The following is a 17,308-nucleotide window of genomic DNA, read 5'->3' on the forward strand; positions in this document are numbered from 1 at the left end:
TCATTCACCTTCATTCATCGCTGTCGTCTTTCTCTTTCCTTTTTTCTTCTCTCAACTGAGGAGTCATTCCTCTTGCCTTTTCTTACTCAAGCAAGACCGTAGAAAATCTGCGGAGGATTTGATATTCTGGTGAGCTTAAGACTAAAATCTGATGCATGCATGCTGTTTTTAACTCCGATCAAAATGCTTTCTTACCTACATCAGAGGTATAGGATTACACGACCAACGATGACGAACTTCCGAATGTCTTTTCTGCTTTGAACGATCTTGAAGTGACTACCTCACGAGAAATTTTAAGGAGCTTTAGCATGACGTCAGTAGGCATAAAGGAAGTTGTATAAATGCGGCGCGGATTGTTCGGTCCTTTACATTACTAGGTACCGGTGATCCTCTAGCTCTGCATATTGAAGGATCTGCTCCCTGATCGGTTAACATACATCTGATCGAAATGAAACTGTGGCTAGCTAGTGTATGCGCTCTCCTCGTTTCGCTTTCAACTGGTAAGTGAACATGTCCCACAGGGGATGGTTCTGACATTTTTCGTAATGATTTAATCAATTAGCCTCGTGGGGATATAGAGTGCAATAAGAGAGCTTGGTATCTTGTCAGTGTTCTCCCAGTTTATGCTTGGTAGTTTTTGATCATTTTTCGCAAATGCTCTTTCCCCATTTATTGACCTCTGCAGACATAACGCGAGGCGGAACTCGCAACTTAAAGAGGAAAATGTGTCTATGTTCATGTAGTGTATAGAGCGCCGACGACAAAGTTTTGAAGTGAAATAATGAGTTTGAATGTGTGATTTTCAGATATATAACTGCGTCGTGTAGTGATTTATTTTTATCAGAAGTTAGTTCGCGTAAAGGTTAAAATTTAAGTAAAGTGCGTTTTAGTCTAGCAGAGGAGTATTACAGTTCCCTGAACAAACTATTAATAGTTACCACTAACTGTTCCCTGAACAGTTCCATAATAGAATACTGGGTTGGGTGGAATCGTTGTACTATGATGTCAAAAATTAATAAGATCAAAAAATTGATTGAATAGCTTTGTCCAAACTCAATTTATTTGCATGTTGCTTGAATTTTCTTCTTGGGGAAGAGAAACGCAACAATTTAACATTCATGCAATATTTTCAGTTCTAGCTCTCAAATGCCAAGAATGTGCAGACATCTCAGGATACCCATCATCATTCAGTTCGTGCACCAGTCAGGATATCAAATCCATCGAATGCACTTCTCCAGGCTTTGATAGCTGTATGACTTTCAAAATGACCGTGCAAGTACCTGGGGAAGATCCACTCAACGCAGAGATGAGGAATTGCAGCTCCAGGAGCTTGTTTTGTGACAAGAACAGCAACCTCGATTGTAAGTGAATATTTGCTGCGACAATCTTGAGATCGGTGCTCCTTTCTTCACTCCCCCCCTACCCCCTCCCCTCCCCCCTCATGATGCATGGAAGTGGTTTAATAAGCTTTCAGACACACCGCCAATCATTTTATAATTTTCAATGAAATTCGTTGTAGCTGGTGAAAAGGAAAATGTCAATGAGCCTAGCAAAAGCACATCTAGACGATAATGCTCGAGAAATATTACATCATAATTGGAGTCTACATGTCGCACAAAGAGGCAATTGTTTCCTGTCAACATCAAAACGGAAAATTAAACTTTTCCAATTTGTCTTCTTCTTAAAGCGTATCCGAAAATTTAATCCCGTATCCGAAATTTTAATCCCGAAGCTACTCCAGCTGTTCCTGGATATAGAGTTTCGTTCGCAAATCTATTCGGGAGTATAACGGTTAACTGCAAGTCCTCAAAGGGTCAAATGATTAAGCCCCAATCCTCTCTACTAAACTTACCTTAGCGTGATGTTTTCTTTGCAGTGTGCAAACTTACCAACGACAGTACTGGTGGCATATTGACTGCTTGTTCCACAGTCTGCTGTGAAGGTGACATGTGTAACATAGATCCTGCCCGCCCTTGGAGTCTTCGAGGATTACTTCGCGGATTAAACTAAATGAAATTGACAATTTGTGATTTTTAATAAATTTCCAAGTCATGATATTTTTGTAGAATAAATGTTCTCCGCATCAATTTTTAGCAGTAAAGTACAAGATTAATTGTAAACGCCTCTGCCACGAAGAGGGAAATAATGATAGAAATAGTATTTTTAGAAAATAATTTTTATAAGGACTTTGGCAAAGCGAATAGAAATAAAAAGACACCTTATTGCATAGCCTAGTTTTTGTCTTTGCAGACGTTTCGGAAGAGAACCGCTTTTCTTTCAATAAATGCATTATGCTAATGTTGACAACGTTGTTCACGGATCAACAGTTTGTCGCAGTCTTTTGGGAGATCATTGCATTCTTCTATGTTGTTAAGTTTTGGCCTCCTTTTTTAGCTCATTCATGCTGAAAGCAATGAATGAGGTATCGTGGTGTAGCAGTTGTTGATGGAAGTTGTCGACTGTGGACGGAAGTTGCGTCTTGGACTGTAAACGGAAGTAGTCTTGCATGCTACCCCTCCCCACTTGGTGAAAGTTAAAATTAATTTCAATGAAGCTCAGAAGCTCATGTGGAAAGAAATAAAATGTTTGTATGGTTTGAAAACAATAATAATGACAAATCACATTTCTGAACTTCTAAAAATGCAACTTGAATCGAAAAGCCGCAATCCAAAGTGCTTCAATATACAAAATACTAATGGTCAAAATTTCTTAACTTGATTTTCCTGGTATCAAGTCTGGAATGTAATGCTTGTACAAGTTCAACCTCGTGGGACGATTGTAAAGTTTCACAGGAAAAGTGTCTTCCCCAACAAAACCAATGCATCAAGGTCTACTTTAAGTATGGCGGAAGTGAAATATTCTCCAAGGGCTGTGCTCGTGAGCTCTCTTGTGGAAGCTCAGAAAATTCTACCTGTGGAGAAACCGCTGTATCTGATTTCACTTGTGATATCACCTGTTGCAATGACAAAGACAACTGTAACGCAGGCTCAGCCCTATCTTTCAGCAGTTTCTTATTCTTGGCATGCGCATCGGCGTCATTGATGTTTTTCGTGGAATTTTGACATTACAGCTCAGTTGCATGTTCACGTTTTGGGAATATTTGTTTTCAAATGATGGAGTTGAGTAAATTTAAAAAAGAAAAAGAAAAAAGCGATTTGTGTTGTATAACCATATCAAACTCTTTCCCCAGTGCGACGAACATTTGTTTTTCTCGGTTCCAGGTGTACGCAACCACTAACCCCACGTAATGCGCATGCTCTCCGTTACGAATTTTCAAAATGGCGGACAAGCCAAAGAAAGAAAAAAACAAAGTGATTTTGCAATGAATACTCAACATAAACCCTCGTTAGAAAGGCGAATCCACGGAGGAAAGATACAAAACTGTATGATACTGAGATCGATATGATATTAAATCGATACCGAAAGCCCGTTTCCAACTTGCTAAGAAGCGCATTTAATTGCCTTCCGCCACGATCACTAGCTTTCTTGACAGCCTTCTGAAGACAGAATACTTTCTTTCTGAAGACTTCTAATGTGCGGCTATTGATTATTACACCTCGTATACCTGATTGCTCAAACACTTTGTTTACGATTGTTGAAAGGACCGACTCATGGTTCTCCGTCTTCGTCTTTACATTGCTTTGAAACAGTATAGATTAGTAAGCTGAAACGAAAAACTAATCAGGGATGTTTACGAAAAATCCAGCAAACAAGCTTAAAAAGGCATTTATTTAGACTTCGTACTTCAACGAACTTCACAAATCGTACTTGTTTATCTTGTAAGTAAACGATGGCAGACTAATTCCCGAAGCGCTTTCTGAGTTTCCCGATCCCTCTCCTACTGCTTTCACGCTTACAAAACAGGAAAAAATCAAAAGGAGGAAGATACAGCTGTTTTGAAACGCCATTTGACGAGGGTAAATCTGCTTTTTGTTCGACACTTAACATATCAAAACAAAGGAAATTTGTTCCTCTTTTTGATTCTGGCGGTACATTTTTAATTTGCGCCTGCGTAAAAGAGATATCGCCCGAGACCCTTCGCTCGGTCGTGTTTTGATCAAAAACGCCTTTTTAATTTCACGCAACCGCTCGGAGAAAAGGTAAAAATGACGAGGGAAAAACTTTACCTTCAAGTTAGAAAATTAGCGAAATAGAAAGCCACAATATTATAGTTTAATATTTCAGAGGTACATTGAGTGCTTTTTCCGTAGAGAATCCGCACAATGGTAAAACATTCGAAAATTACACTCGATTTCAGTGGGGTGTTGAAGTGGGCGTGGTCACTACTTTCCTTTTAAGACTATTTGTACTCTATGTGTTTGATATGATTACTTACGACTGATAACGTATGATTTTTAGAGGCTCAGAAAACCTCAGGCTTGTTTGTTATCATGTATGGACATCTCAGAAAAATATCAATTTATGCTACCAGCACTCCAAACGCTGGGTTGTTTATTTTACAAATTCTCTTTTAGTCTCAATATGAGAAGGGACTAGTATTCACTTCTCAATCAACAGACTGATTAAACAGGATTTTTGTTCAAAAAACGGTATTGGAGTGAGAGGGTGATTCGGTAAAAACATATAAGATAAAATTCCTATTTATGTTCAAGTATGACCTTCTAGTCTTCATTTATGCCGGAGCTTAGTTAATTCACCATTCAGCAGAATGGCCATCTTTCCGGAAGCTGCAAGTAAGTCCATTATCTCTGGAGGACGCACGTTTCTCAGCGAGAAGATTTGAGACGAGTCGGGGAAAGTTTTGCTGGGGTCTGGCACTAATAATGGCTTCTAGGGCTTAGAGTTTCGGTTTTAGACACGGCTTTTGGATAGCTCAAAATACATAATATTGATCGATTCAGGCCGTAAGAATTTGCTTAATTAGTCTAATGAAAAACGAGAAGCATAACAACGAGGTCATTCAATAAATCATACCCCTGCGTAAGGCATGCTCCGGAAGCGAAACCCAAACTTTTTTTCGATCTAGGAAAATGCTTTCGTGCGGACTATTCAAAATTATTGTCAGGAAGTGTCACGTCACATAACTATACTTAGTTTAAGAGATGACTAGCCGTGTGTTTTGTTCAGGCAAGTCAAGTTTTGAGTGTCGATGATGACAGCTTGAATAATTCCTCAGTGGATGACTGCCGTTTCTATGCCTGGCTCTAATTGGCTGAAAATAACAGCATGAAAGTTATGACATCAATAGATGATACTAACGTAGTGACCTTTGGTAGGAAACCTGAAGCTTTTTTTCCTCATTCACCTTCATTCATCGCTGTCGTCTTTCTCTTTCCTTTTTTCTTCTCTCAACTGAGGAGTCATTCCTCTTGCCTTTTCTTACTCAAGCAAGACCGTAGAAAATTCTGCGGAAGATTTAATATTTTTGTGAGCCTAAAACTAAAATCTGATGCATGCATGCTGTTTTTAACTCCGATCAAAATGCTTTCTTACCTACATCAGAGGTATAGGATTACACGACCAACGATGACGAACTTCCGAATGTCTTTTCTGCTTTGAACGATCTTGAAGTGACTACCTCACGAGAAATTTTAAGGAGCTTTAGCATGACGTCAGTAGGCATAAAGGAAGTTGTATAAATGCGGCGCGGATTGTTCGGTCCTTTACATTACTAGGTACCGGTGATCCTCTAGCTCTGCATATTGAAGGATCTGCTCCCTGATCGGTTAACATACATCTGATCGAAATGAAACTGTGGCTAGCTAGTGTATGCGCTCTCCTCGTTTCGCTTTCAACTGGTAAGTGAACATGTCCCAAGGGGATGGTTCTGACATTTTTCGTAATGATTTAATCAATTAGCCTCGTGGGGATATAGAGTGCAATAAGAGAGCTTGGTATCTTGTCAGTGTTTCTCCCAGTTTATGCTTGGTAGTTTTTGATCATTTTTCGCAAATGCTCTTTCCCCATTTATTGACCTCTGCAGACATAACGCGAGGCGGAACTCGCAACTTAAAGAGGAAAATGTGTCTATGTTCATGTAGTATATAGAGCGCCGACGACAAAGTTTTGAAGTGAAATAATGAGTTTGAATGTGTGATTTTCAGATATATAACTGCGTCGTGTAGTGATTTATTTTTATCAGAAGTTAGTTCGCGTAAATGTTAAAATTTAAGTAAAGTGCGTTTTAGTCTAACAGAGGAGTATTACAGTTCCCTGAACAAACTATTAATAGTTACCACTAACTGTTCCCTGAACAGTTCCATAATAGAATACTGGGTGGGGTGGAATCGTTGTACTATGATGTCAAAAATTAATAAGATCAAAAAATTGATTGAATAGCTTTGTCCAAACTCAATTTATTTGCATGTTGCTTGAATTTTCTTCTTGGGGAAGAGAAACGCAACAATTTAACATTCATGCAATATTTTCAGTTCTAGCTCTCAAATGCCAAGAATGTGCAGACATCTCAGGATACCCATCATCATTCAGTTCGTGTACCAGTCAGGATATCAAATCCATCGAATGCACTTCTCCAGGCTTTGATAGCTGTATGACTTTCAAAATGACCGTGCAAGTACCTGGGGAAAATCCACTCAACGCAGAGATGAGGAATTGCAGCTCCAGGAGCTTGTTTTGTGACAAGAACAGCAACCTCGATTGTAAGTGAATATTTGCTGCGACAATCTTGAGATCGGTGCTCCTTTCTTCACTCCCCCCCTACCCCCTCCCCTCCCCCCTCATGATGCATGGAAGTGGTTTAATAAGCTTTCAGACACACCGTCAATCATTTTATAATTTTCAATGAAATTCGTTGTAGCTAGTGAAAAGGAAAATGTCAATGAGCCTAGCAAAAGCACATCTAGACGATAATGCTCGAGAAATATTACATCATAATTGGAGTCTACATGTCGCACAAAGAGGCAATTGTTTCCTGTCAACATCAAAACGGAAAATTAAACTTTTCCAATTTGTCTTCTTCTTAAAGCGTATCCGAAAAGTTCCGTTTTCCTTGGGTAATTTTAATCCCGAAGCTACTCCAGCTGTTCCTGGATATAGAGTTTCGTTCGCAAATCTATTCGGGAGTATAACGGTTAACTGCAAGTCCTCAAAGGGTCAAATGATTAAGCCCCAATCCTCTCTACTAAACTTACCTTAGCGTGATGTTTTCTTTGCAGTGTGCAAACTTACCAACGACAGTACTGGTGGCATATTGACTGCTTGTTCCACAGTCTGCTGTGAAGGTGACATGTGTAACATAGATCCTGCCCGCCCTTGGAGTCTTCGATGATTACTTCGCGGATTAAACTAAATGAAATTGACAATTTGTGATTTTTAATAAATTTCCAAGTCATGATATTTTTGTAGAATAAATGTTCTCCGCATCATTTTTTAGCAGTAAAGTACAAGATTAATTGTAAACGCCTCTGCCACGAAGAGGGAAATAATGATAGAAATAGTATTTTTAGAAAATAATTTTTATAAGGACTTTGGCAAAGCGAATAGAAATAAAAAAGGCACCTTATTGCATAGCCTAGTTTTTGTCTTTGCAGACGTTTCGGAAGAGAACCGCTTTTCTTTCAATAAATGCATTATGCTAATGCTGACAACGTTGTTCACGGATTAACAGTTTGTCGCAGTCTTTTGGGAGATCATTACATTCTTCTTTGTTGTTAAGTTTTGGCCTCCTTTTTCTGCTCATTCATGCTGAAAGCAATGATTGAGGTATCGTGGTGTAGCAGTTGTTGATGGAAGTTGTCGACCGTGGACGGAAGTTGCGTCTTGGACTGTAAACGGAAGTAGTCTTGCATGCTACCCCTCCCCACTTAGTGAAAGTTAAAATTAATTTCAATGAAGCTCAGAAGCTCACGTGGAAAGAAATAAAATGTTTGTATGGTTTGAAAACAATAATAACCTCAAATCACATTTCCGAACTTCAAAAAATGCAACTTGAATCGAAAAGCCGCAATGTTCACACCTAGGGGACCCGTAGCGGGTTCATTTCAAAACACGCTGTGACCACGCAGAAGAGCATCAGCATCAGAGGCAACCATATCGGTAAGCCGCGCATTTGTGTTCGTCTTGATTTGGTATGAAGTAATCATTGCTCTATCATTGTGCTTGTCCTCGGGAGCTCTTTAACATACAGTCAACAAATCATCAATAATAACGGCCAAGATAGTCTAAATTTTTTCTTTCGAGCTCCATTATTGCGGTCCTGACTTGAGGCTCGCTAAAACAAAACAGCAATACCAACCGGTCAGTACAAAATGCAGACTGCAGACTTGGTACAAAATGCAGACTGAGAATTTACACTTCGTCTGATACGTGATAACATGTCACCTTACAACTTAACGCGCGTCACGCAATCGCTTTTCCGCGATCATCTTTTACGATTATTTTTACTATTGTGGAATATTCCTTGCCCGTTTCTTGATCACAGGCGTTCTTAATATAATTTCAAGCCTTCCTAGAGTCTTCACTTTGCGCGCGAGTTGATCGGTGTGATGTCTGTACAGAATTTACCAACTTAATGAAAGTGGATGTAGATGAAGATGTAAATAAGATGTCACTATCGAATATTTAACATGCGCAATATTCGAGAAACAATTGACAGCTTTGCACGTGGTCCATACATTTCATCTTTTTAACCGATATATGTTCACTTTGTTGACAAAAATGTGGACCGGTGTCACAGCGGATTTGGACCCCCCGCGGATTTGGACCCCCCCGGTCCATATCCGCTAGCGGATTTGGACCCCCTTCGCGGATTTGGACCCCCCCCCCCCAACTAAACATTCCTTTTTCGTAACTTGTTCCAACTGCGAGCTTTTAGGCGATGTCCGTTAAAATTTCAACACAAGATTGCGTACTATAATTGACGAAGAAAAGGGCAGATATCGTTTCATTTCTGACACATTTATTTAAGTTGGTAGAATAGCCTACGCATGAATTAAATGACAACAAACTATTGGATTCGAACTATTGAAACTCATACCAAATCCTTTCTTATTCTGTTGCAATACAATTCTGAAGAACAAGTATGAAACTAGTACTACTCTTACTTTACTTCAATGAACCCATCTTTTAGGCTCACCTTTTTTCTGGCCAATGAAATAAAGCGCACCATCTTCAAGAACATATTTTAGCGCTTTCTTGCGCAAGTTTCTCTTTTGGTCTTTCGAAAAATCGATCGGATATTCGTTATCGCGGAGATAGTTAAAGACTTCGTTGTACGTTTTCGTTTCGGCCATCGTTCATGGAATGAATCATAAAAGTAATGATAACACTTGTGGAATTGAGTGCCCTTTTATACATAGCGAAGACAATAAAAGTAAAATAAAACCTTTGCAGTAGGCGGAGAAACTAAACTTTATTGTGCTGCACACAGTAACAATAACATAAATGAATAATTGCTGTAACACGTTCCACGCTTATTAACATTTCTATATATCAAGACAATGTAATTATCGTCTAAAAGCGACCTATTGTCTAGTACATGTTTATCACTTCATACCGATAATTTGTTAACATTCGACTAGACAAAAAACAATATCAATAAATAAGTTTAACTAAATGAGTTAAACCGTTTTTATATTTGCTCTATCAGTTAGTAAGTTGTGAAACATTTTATAACCGCACTGAAAATAACTTTTTTATGGTCGGTGCTTAACAGACCAAGCGCAACACTAACTATAACTTTTACGCGTTAAAGAGTATTATGAGAACGTTTGATTCAAAGTTACACACTTGCGGTACATAAAGACACGCTTTTCAAGGCTTCTGGTGAAAAGCGCTAGATTTCAAAAAGAAAAGAATCTAGACGAGAAAAAGATTAAAAAGAAAAGGAAAGAAAACAATGTAATTAGAATATAGCGGTGTCTTATTGTCTATCATCTACTTTTTGTTAATTCACCCTACCAAACACTCTGTTTTTAACTTGACAAGAGCGCTAAAAAGACTTGAAGTTTAACTTAATTACTTTCATTCAAGAGGTAAGTAGCAAGTAGCACAAACGCAACGCGATGTTTATTTAACGGTGCGCCTAAAATAACATCATAACAGAATAACTTAATAAAGAAGTAAATTGTTCAACCGTATAAAATTAAAGTAGGCGGAGCAACGCATATCAGTTGAGGAAAACGAACAGCGAATTCCCGATTCTTTCGAACCTTCGTGAAAATAAAGCTTAATTCGAGAAATTGCGTTGACTAAAGGCTTTTTGTTGAAGTTGTCGGAAGTTTAGAAGTCGAGATTCGAACAATCGGTATTTCACAAAACCAAAAAAAAAAAACAATCATAATTGAAGCTTTCACGCATTCAACGGTTGTTATTATTTTATATTTCACACTTTTTCAAGAGAACTGGCAAGCAAACAAATGATTTCAAAATTTACGTTTCATTTTCATTCCAGAGGTAAACAACAGACTTACAGCTGCAGGTTAATTAAACGAAAACCTTAAATTGAGACGCAATGCTGAGAAAAAGATCACGTCTACGAGAATGTTTTAAAATAAAAACCTACTTTCTGAAAAAAAACCTTCTTTGAAAGCCTACTTTCTAAATTTTTATTATTTCTATTAGGAAGTTATGTATGGTAATGTTTTTACTCAGTTTTGTTAAAGGGGTCCAAATCCGCGGAGGGGAGTCCAAATCCGCTGGCGGATATGGACCCCGGGGGTCCAAATCCGCTAGCGGATATGGACCGGGGGGGTCCATATCCGCTAGCGGATTTGGACCGGGGGGTCCAATTCTAGGGGGGTCCAAATCCGTTGGGACACCGGGACCAAAACTGTTCCCTCGACAAGATATATTTTCAAGGTTCAGTGGTGTTCACACACTGAATTTCATCGGCCCACATGAGGAACCATCGAATTTTTATGGGGAAAAGCGAAGCGTTGCTTTCGTGACTAGCCATTTGTTTACTTTTCTGGTGGTTTTATCTCTCGTCTGTTTGGTGACTACGCAAATATTGATATGTGAAAATCAGACTATATGAAGGCTTGAAATTCTATTACGAACGATTGTGACCGCTTTGTTAAAAACAAAAGATATCAGCGTGACCCCTGTAGTCATTATCGCTCTATCCTGATTGACAACTGAAAGTGAGGCGTGTGATAAAATATTTTAATTTCAGACTGAAAAGAAAAACAGAAACGTTACTTTTTGCTTGTTTAAGTCTACTGAGTGCAAGAACGTTTGATATCTAGATAAGATCTTCCGAGAGCCAAAGGCATTTGAACCGTCATCATGATGAAACTCGGTGGAGCCTTCCTTCTTTGCCTTTTTCTTCCAGCCGGTAAGTGATCACAGCAACTATGTCAGTGCATGAATAGACTCGTATTTCGGTGCGTCCTTTGAGTTTGAGATCATTCACTCCTGCTGCTTGTGCAGAATCATTCAGCGCTTTCGTTAAACTTTATCGTGATTACGATGGACTCTTCTTACTCGGTAGAAAGCTTTCTTACAATCATTTATGCAGTCGTTTACTGATCATAGTCGTCAACTCATATTACATCTGTTCAAGGTTTGCACAGTATTAAAAATTCACAGGGATAATATATTCATCTGTTCGAAAGAGTCTCAGGAATGTGTGCGATGTTCTTGTGGAAATGAAAGACGATTCTACTAGAATATCAGGCAGGGGTTCATGGCTTTAGAACAGTAAAATTCGATATGAGAGTATCGGAAAGCACAGTTTTGATACTTAACGAAATAGCCGCGTGTGCTAACCTAGGAAGCCTCATGTTAGATATTCAAGCTGTTGTATCGACATGAATAATGTACATTATGCCTTGATATCATACGAAGGTGTCCAATCTCAGGAACGTGTGCGATGTTCTGAAGGAAATGAAAAGCGATTTTATAAGACTACCGGACCGGAGTTTAAGACTTTTAAGAGTTAAATTCGGTATAAGAAAATTGGAAATCGTAGTTACAATATTAAAATAAACAGCCGCGTAGGCTCACCCGTAGAGCCACATGTTGAAGATGCAAGCTGTTGTATCGACATGAATAATATTTATTATGACTTGATATTGTATGATAGTCCCCTTATGAAGGACAGACGCAATGGCGTGAACAGGGCCGGAATTCCAGAAAAATTGCCGCACAGAAAATACAGAACGACGGTTATATGATGAAATACATATTAACTGAGTTAGGTTAAAGACCAGACAGGGAAAGTATCTGGCTCTCGATTATCACGCACAGACCTAGCTGTGCTCAGTCCTCAAGGTGTAACTGCACAAAATGTTTTCCCATTTAGCCCTACCACTCAGTCAATAAGTGTACACTGGTTTGATTTTCGTCTTCATTTTCCTTATTTTGGTTGGTCTCCTTGTCACGCGTTGTTCGGTATTGTCACATAACGCGTTTACGAAACGAATGGCGTGACATAACAAAAATAACGACGAAAAATCGATCTTTTTTTTCCTTTTTCGTTTCCTTTCCTCGCAGTGTCGAGTCTAAACTGCTATGTATGCAGCTCATCCAAATCATGGACAGACTGTACGATGAAAAGCCACCAGTGTCCGTCTGGTTTTGATAGGTGTAGTAAGGTGTATCTCAGGACCGGCAGCCTCGAGTCTTTCAGAAAGTATTGCGCCCCCAAGGCGGCGTGTACTCCGAACACGGACTTTACCTGCAAGACCGCTGTTGGATCAAGTTCTTTCGAGTGCGACGTCACATGTTGCGATGGTGACCACTGTAACACTGGCTCAGCTATGTTAATCAGTATTACCCTCTTGCTGACATGCGGATTGGCGTCTCTGTGGATTGTTGTCAAAGACTGACATTCATTTGTGCTGTGACATGAGGAAATATATGTGCGCCTCCTTTAATTTTAGGAAGAAATGAAAGATGTGATTATAACGTAGCTTCTCTTGACAGTCTCAATACATTTACTTTAAGAAGGAGCCTGCTTTAACAATAAAATGTTTTTGTATGTTTTATATGAATGATATGTTGTAGGTTTTTATCATGTTTCTTTCAAACAACTTCCAACCTGTGCAATGTCACAATTCGATAACAGACACACCGGACACTGTTACGATTGCACAAAGCCTTTTAGGCTCCCGCTACTTGTGGCGACAAACCCCGCAAAGGACATTTTAAGAAAATCAGTTGATCCCCCACCCTCCTCCCTCCCCCCTCCCCCCTCCCCCTTCCTTATCATCAAGGTATCACGGTCTTGACGAGTTACAACTTATCTGCAAGGATTCACTCGTTGATTAGCCCACCGATTAGGTTCGAAAGATTTCCCTCTAGCGCCTAGGAAATGATACGAGCAATCGCCTGAACTATCTTAATCTTTGAAGGTCCGTTTTTAATTAAAATGTTATCAAGATTGAGAAATGAAAAGATCTTACGGAAGCAGTATGTCGTGCCTCTAAGAACGCAGAAAGAGCCTGCTAAACTGTTTCAGGCTGAAAAAACAATATATAAAAAATAAAAACTAAGTAAAATATTTAAACATCATCTCTCGGAATCTTATCCTTGCCTCCCATAGGGACAGAAAATTTGAAGCGCATACGTAGAAAAATCGGTGTAGCGGTGACCTAATTTAAAATAGGCGTTATGTAGTCTTCAGAAATTTTTCTCTATTCTAAAATAGTTTCCTTTTTTCGCAGAAATGTTTAAACTTCATCAAAAAGATTTTCAATACTGGCAAATGGGATCTGATTGGCTGATTTACGGGCACTGATATCAGTGAATTGTTACCACCTGCTCATCCGGATGTGTCACTGCTCGAAATCGTGCCGCGTATGCTCATTGTCGTAGTTCAGTCAGTTTTAATCTGGATGGAGCACAGGTAGCCCAAGCTCCAGCTGTGAGATGATCATTTTGCACGATAATAACAGCGAGGCTCAGTTTAAAAAGGAGGCAGGGTTACCAAGCTAGTTTTCAAAGGTCGTGTGTCAAGGTTGATGTGTACGCGGGCTGTTAGAGTAAGTTAAGTAAATTTTATTTAGAAAGTTTCCAATTTTTGGAAGGTCAGCAAGGTAGTACAGATATTTATTATTCATTAGAAATAATTGTTAAAAATGACCCGTTTTTATTTTTCCCTTGACAGAAGTGACTTTAAGATGCAACTCTTGCTCGTCCCAATTTTCGTGGGATAATTGTCGACAGTTAAGTAAAACATGTCATGTCATGTCCTGACTATCAATACGGCAAGGCTTACACCAACATTGACGGGAAGGAAAAATATGCAAGGGATTGTCTGCCACCGGAGTAGTGTTTAAAGGAATACCATTATGACTGTAAAAAGCGTCTTTCCAAGAACAGCACCGTTTGTCTGATCCATTGTTGCGACAACACCGACGACTGTAATGGTGGTACATCACGTCAGCGGAATCTCGTTGCTGACATGCTTCCTGGTATCCGTGATGCCAATGAATTTGAGAGTTCATTCTTAAGAACACGATGTAGGACAACTGTCTACTATGTGAAATTCATTACATGTTATGAGTGCATTCCTTTGCAATTATTCAGATCTGCAGTGTGAGCTGGTTACCCAGGCTGAAGGCAGTACATTGGCACTAACCCAAATTTGGAGCATGAATTCCTTTGATCCTTTTTTGAATAAAATTGAATAAACACGTCAGCAATGCCCGAATGTTAAATGAATATCCCGAAAGGGATAGTTTTCATTTATCACCCGAAGGGCAGGGAAGGGGGAGGAGGGGAGATCACGTGGTTGTAAGGGGGGGGGGGGTCGGAGGAGGGATCAGTCGTTGCTAATAAAGTTAAAAGGGAGAACTAAAGAAAATTGACTGCCGGTGAGGAGGGAACAACTAAAAGCCACAGTCCCCTAGGGGTTAAAAAATGACCCTAATAACCCTAGGTATTGGCTTAAGGATGCGTGGCGTCAGTTATTCATAACACGAAAACTGATTAAGCGGTAAGTAATTTGCCTAAGTATTCATTTTTCAGGTGTACCTTAAGCGTTTGCAGTTAGGGCGAAGCCTTGCCTCGTATATCATTTTCGAGAATCATTCGGTGCAGTGACAACGAGTTGTGGTAATATTCGAAAGATTCGGAAATAGATTTGAGGCAAAGGAAAAAGACATCTGAGTCCTTGAGAAGACTTGAACTTCATGACAAAGATTTATCCACCAAACGGGGAATGATGACATGCCAGTTTCAGTACAAGCTTGCGCACTTTCGGCCAGCTCTTTCACTGACTGCAACAAAAACTTTTTAAATTTTGCAAACGATTCTTTTGATTTGTCTTTGTTACAGTTCGCTTGCAAATTTAAGCAAAACATGTTTCCGCAATGCGCAATTTAAGTCCATTTCGTTCAAAAGATCTCCTTACTCTTTCGCCATGTTTGCACTTCATGGTAAACATTTGTCAATTTCTCAGACCGATTCCGAATTTAACCCAAACGCGTTCTATAATTTCCGCATCGCTTTTGCTCGCATTCAATTTTCCATTAGCAATATCTACCCCAAAATTCAAATGGGAACTTTGTAAGATATATATATATATATATATATATATGTATGCCATTGACCAAGCGTGAGACTAAGAGGGCTGAATGTCGGCCGAATTCTAATGTTTTTATGGACCGAGACGAAATCGTGGTTCATAAAAACGTCAAAAAGAAAGAGATTAAACTCCAGCCATCATGACCGGACAAGATTGATCAATGAAGGATATATTATATAGCAAAATAATATTTTCTTGTAATATAACAAAAAGTTGAAAAAAAGATTTCACATTATTTTTAACCGCCTTTTCAAACCATCGCTTCTCAATGCCGTCCGGTTTTGAGTGGAAAACAATTTTAATAGATTTTACACGTGAATAGACTAGGTTAAAGGTCCCTGCTGTGCGACAGGTATTGCTAAGCGCATGAACAAATGGAACCGCGAAAAATGCGTTCTGCCAAATGTATTATCATAGAAATTCTACGGAGAAACCCCCTCCCCCTTACACCTCTCCTAAGACTTTAGATGTTAATGACATTTGAAGGTCTCAATCTGTCGTTTAATTTTTGCCCTTGCATCATGCATATATATATTGATTAAGTCGCAAAGTGAAGGGAATAAAACTCCTGTATAATCCCGGAAGCTAATTAAAACTCCTAAATCTTTAGGTGCGCAGAAAAAAAAAAGTAGATGAATTTTAATGAGTAATCAACGGGGGTTATCCTAGTTTTATTGGAATTGTAATTGTTATGCATTTCTTGAGAGATTAAGGGACAACGATATTGATCGCTCCTTGACATTATTGTTAAGTTTATGCAAAGTATTTTGTGTTTTGGTCCTCTAAATGACATGCTAGGTAAATATAGACTCTTAATTAAAAAAGATAACCAAGAATCAAGCAAGCGTTTCAAAATCCTGACTTGACTGGAACTAAATTAATTTCTTAATTCTGTTACTGAAGAATAAATTCATATCCCTTTTACCGACTGTCGGTAATTAACTTCACACTATAAAAATTATCATTAAATACGGAATAATCTATACTACAAAGCTTTTCTCAAGCTATTAATCTCAGACGCAGCCAATACTCGTTTTATTGTACCTATTGTTAGGGTCCATTACTTGAGTGAAGTAACTCAAGAGCTTTTTTTTTGGCGCCGCTTAATTGGGTTTTCCGGCCAGCTTACTCGAAAAAATTCCTGAAACACAATAGAAAATGATAAAAGTGTATGCATGGTGTAATCTTCAATGGGTATTAATATTGTTTTCTTCCTTCTCTTTTTATGTATTGAATATGTGTAAATGTTATGTAGGGTTTTGGCTGGTAATCAGTTTGTCTGTCACATCATAAGGTTCTTTTACTGAAAGGACAACTCTGTAAACAAGCTGCTCAGGCTTTCGATGAGTTTTTTTCATCTTTTTTTTCGTTTTCCTTATCTTAGTCAGTCAGTAAGCACGACATATTTTGATTTGGCGGGGCTTTCGCCTTCCTGTAAAAACCGATGTTATAAAACAGATTCGGAGTAACGGCTCATCAAAGTCTTTTGAATTGAATATTATGACAAAAAATATCTCTTGTCTGCATCAGGTTTATTCCTTTTCTATAACACAACTTACTGCCTTAGGAACTAGCTCAGATCTGAGTGAAAATGCTGGTCACCAGCTTATAAAGGCGACACTTACTAAGCTGTTAACCTTCATGCATCGTCGTCACTTCTCACTTAGCAAGCGAATCACGTTAAGTTACGAGAAATAGTTCCTGAATGTATTAAAGTTCACACGGCAACCAGGTGGACAATCAGACATGGTTTGATGCTACTCTGGTTTGCAGATTTAATGAATGTAACCGAAGAAGTTACACTCCTGTCTAGTGCCTTCATCAGGGGTGATCTAAACGCTGCAACAAAAGGTC

General features: G+C 38.9%; 2 long non-coding RNA genes across 2 annotated transcripts; both read left to right on the top strand.

Moving 5' to 3' along the window:
- Window positions 1-326: 326 nt before the first annotated feature.
- Window positions 327-2,227, top strand: LOC131784862 (uncharacterized). Its single transcript, XR_010718176.1, has 3 exons — window positions 327-500; window positions 1,134-1,361; window positions 1,877-2,227. It is a non-coding gene; the product is annotated as an uncharacterized lncRNA (long non-coding RNA).
- Window positions 2,228-5,547: 3,320 nt separating this feature from the next.
- LOC131788478 (uncharacterized) lies at window positions 5,548-7,485 on the top strand. Its single transcript, XR_010718186.1, has 3 exons — window positions 5,548-5,759; window positions 6,393-6,620; window positions 7,137-7,485. It is a non-coding gene; the product is annotated as an uncharacterized lncRNA (long non-coding RNA).
- The last annotated feature ends 9,823 nt before the right edge of the window (window positions 7,486-17,308 follow it).

The sequence above is a fragment of the Pocillopora verrucosa genome, chromosome 7 (assembly GCF_036669915.1).
Source record: "Pocillopora verrucosa isolate sample1 chromosome 7, ASM3666991v2, whole genome shotgun sequence".
Classification (NCBI taxonomy): Eukaryota; Metazoa; Cnidaria; class Anthozoa; order Scleractinia; family Pocilloporidae; genus Pocillopora; species Pocillopora verrucosa.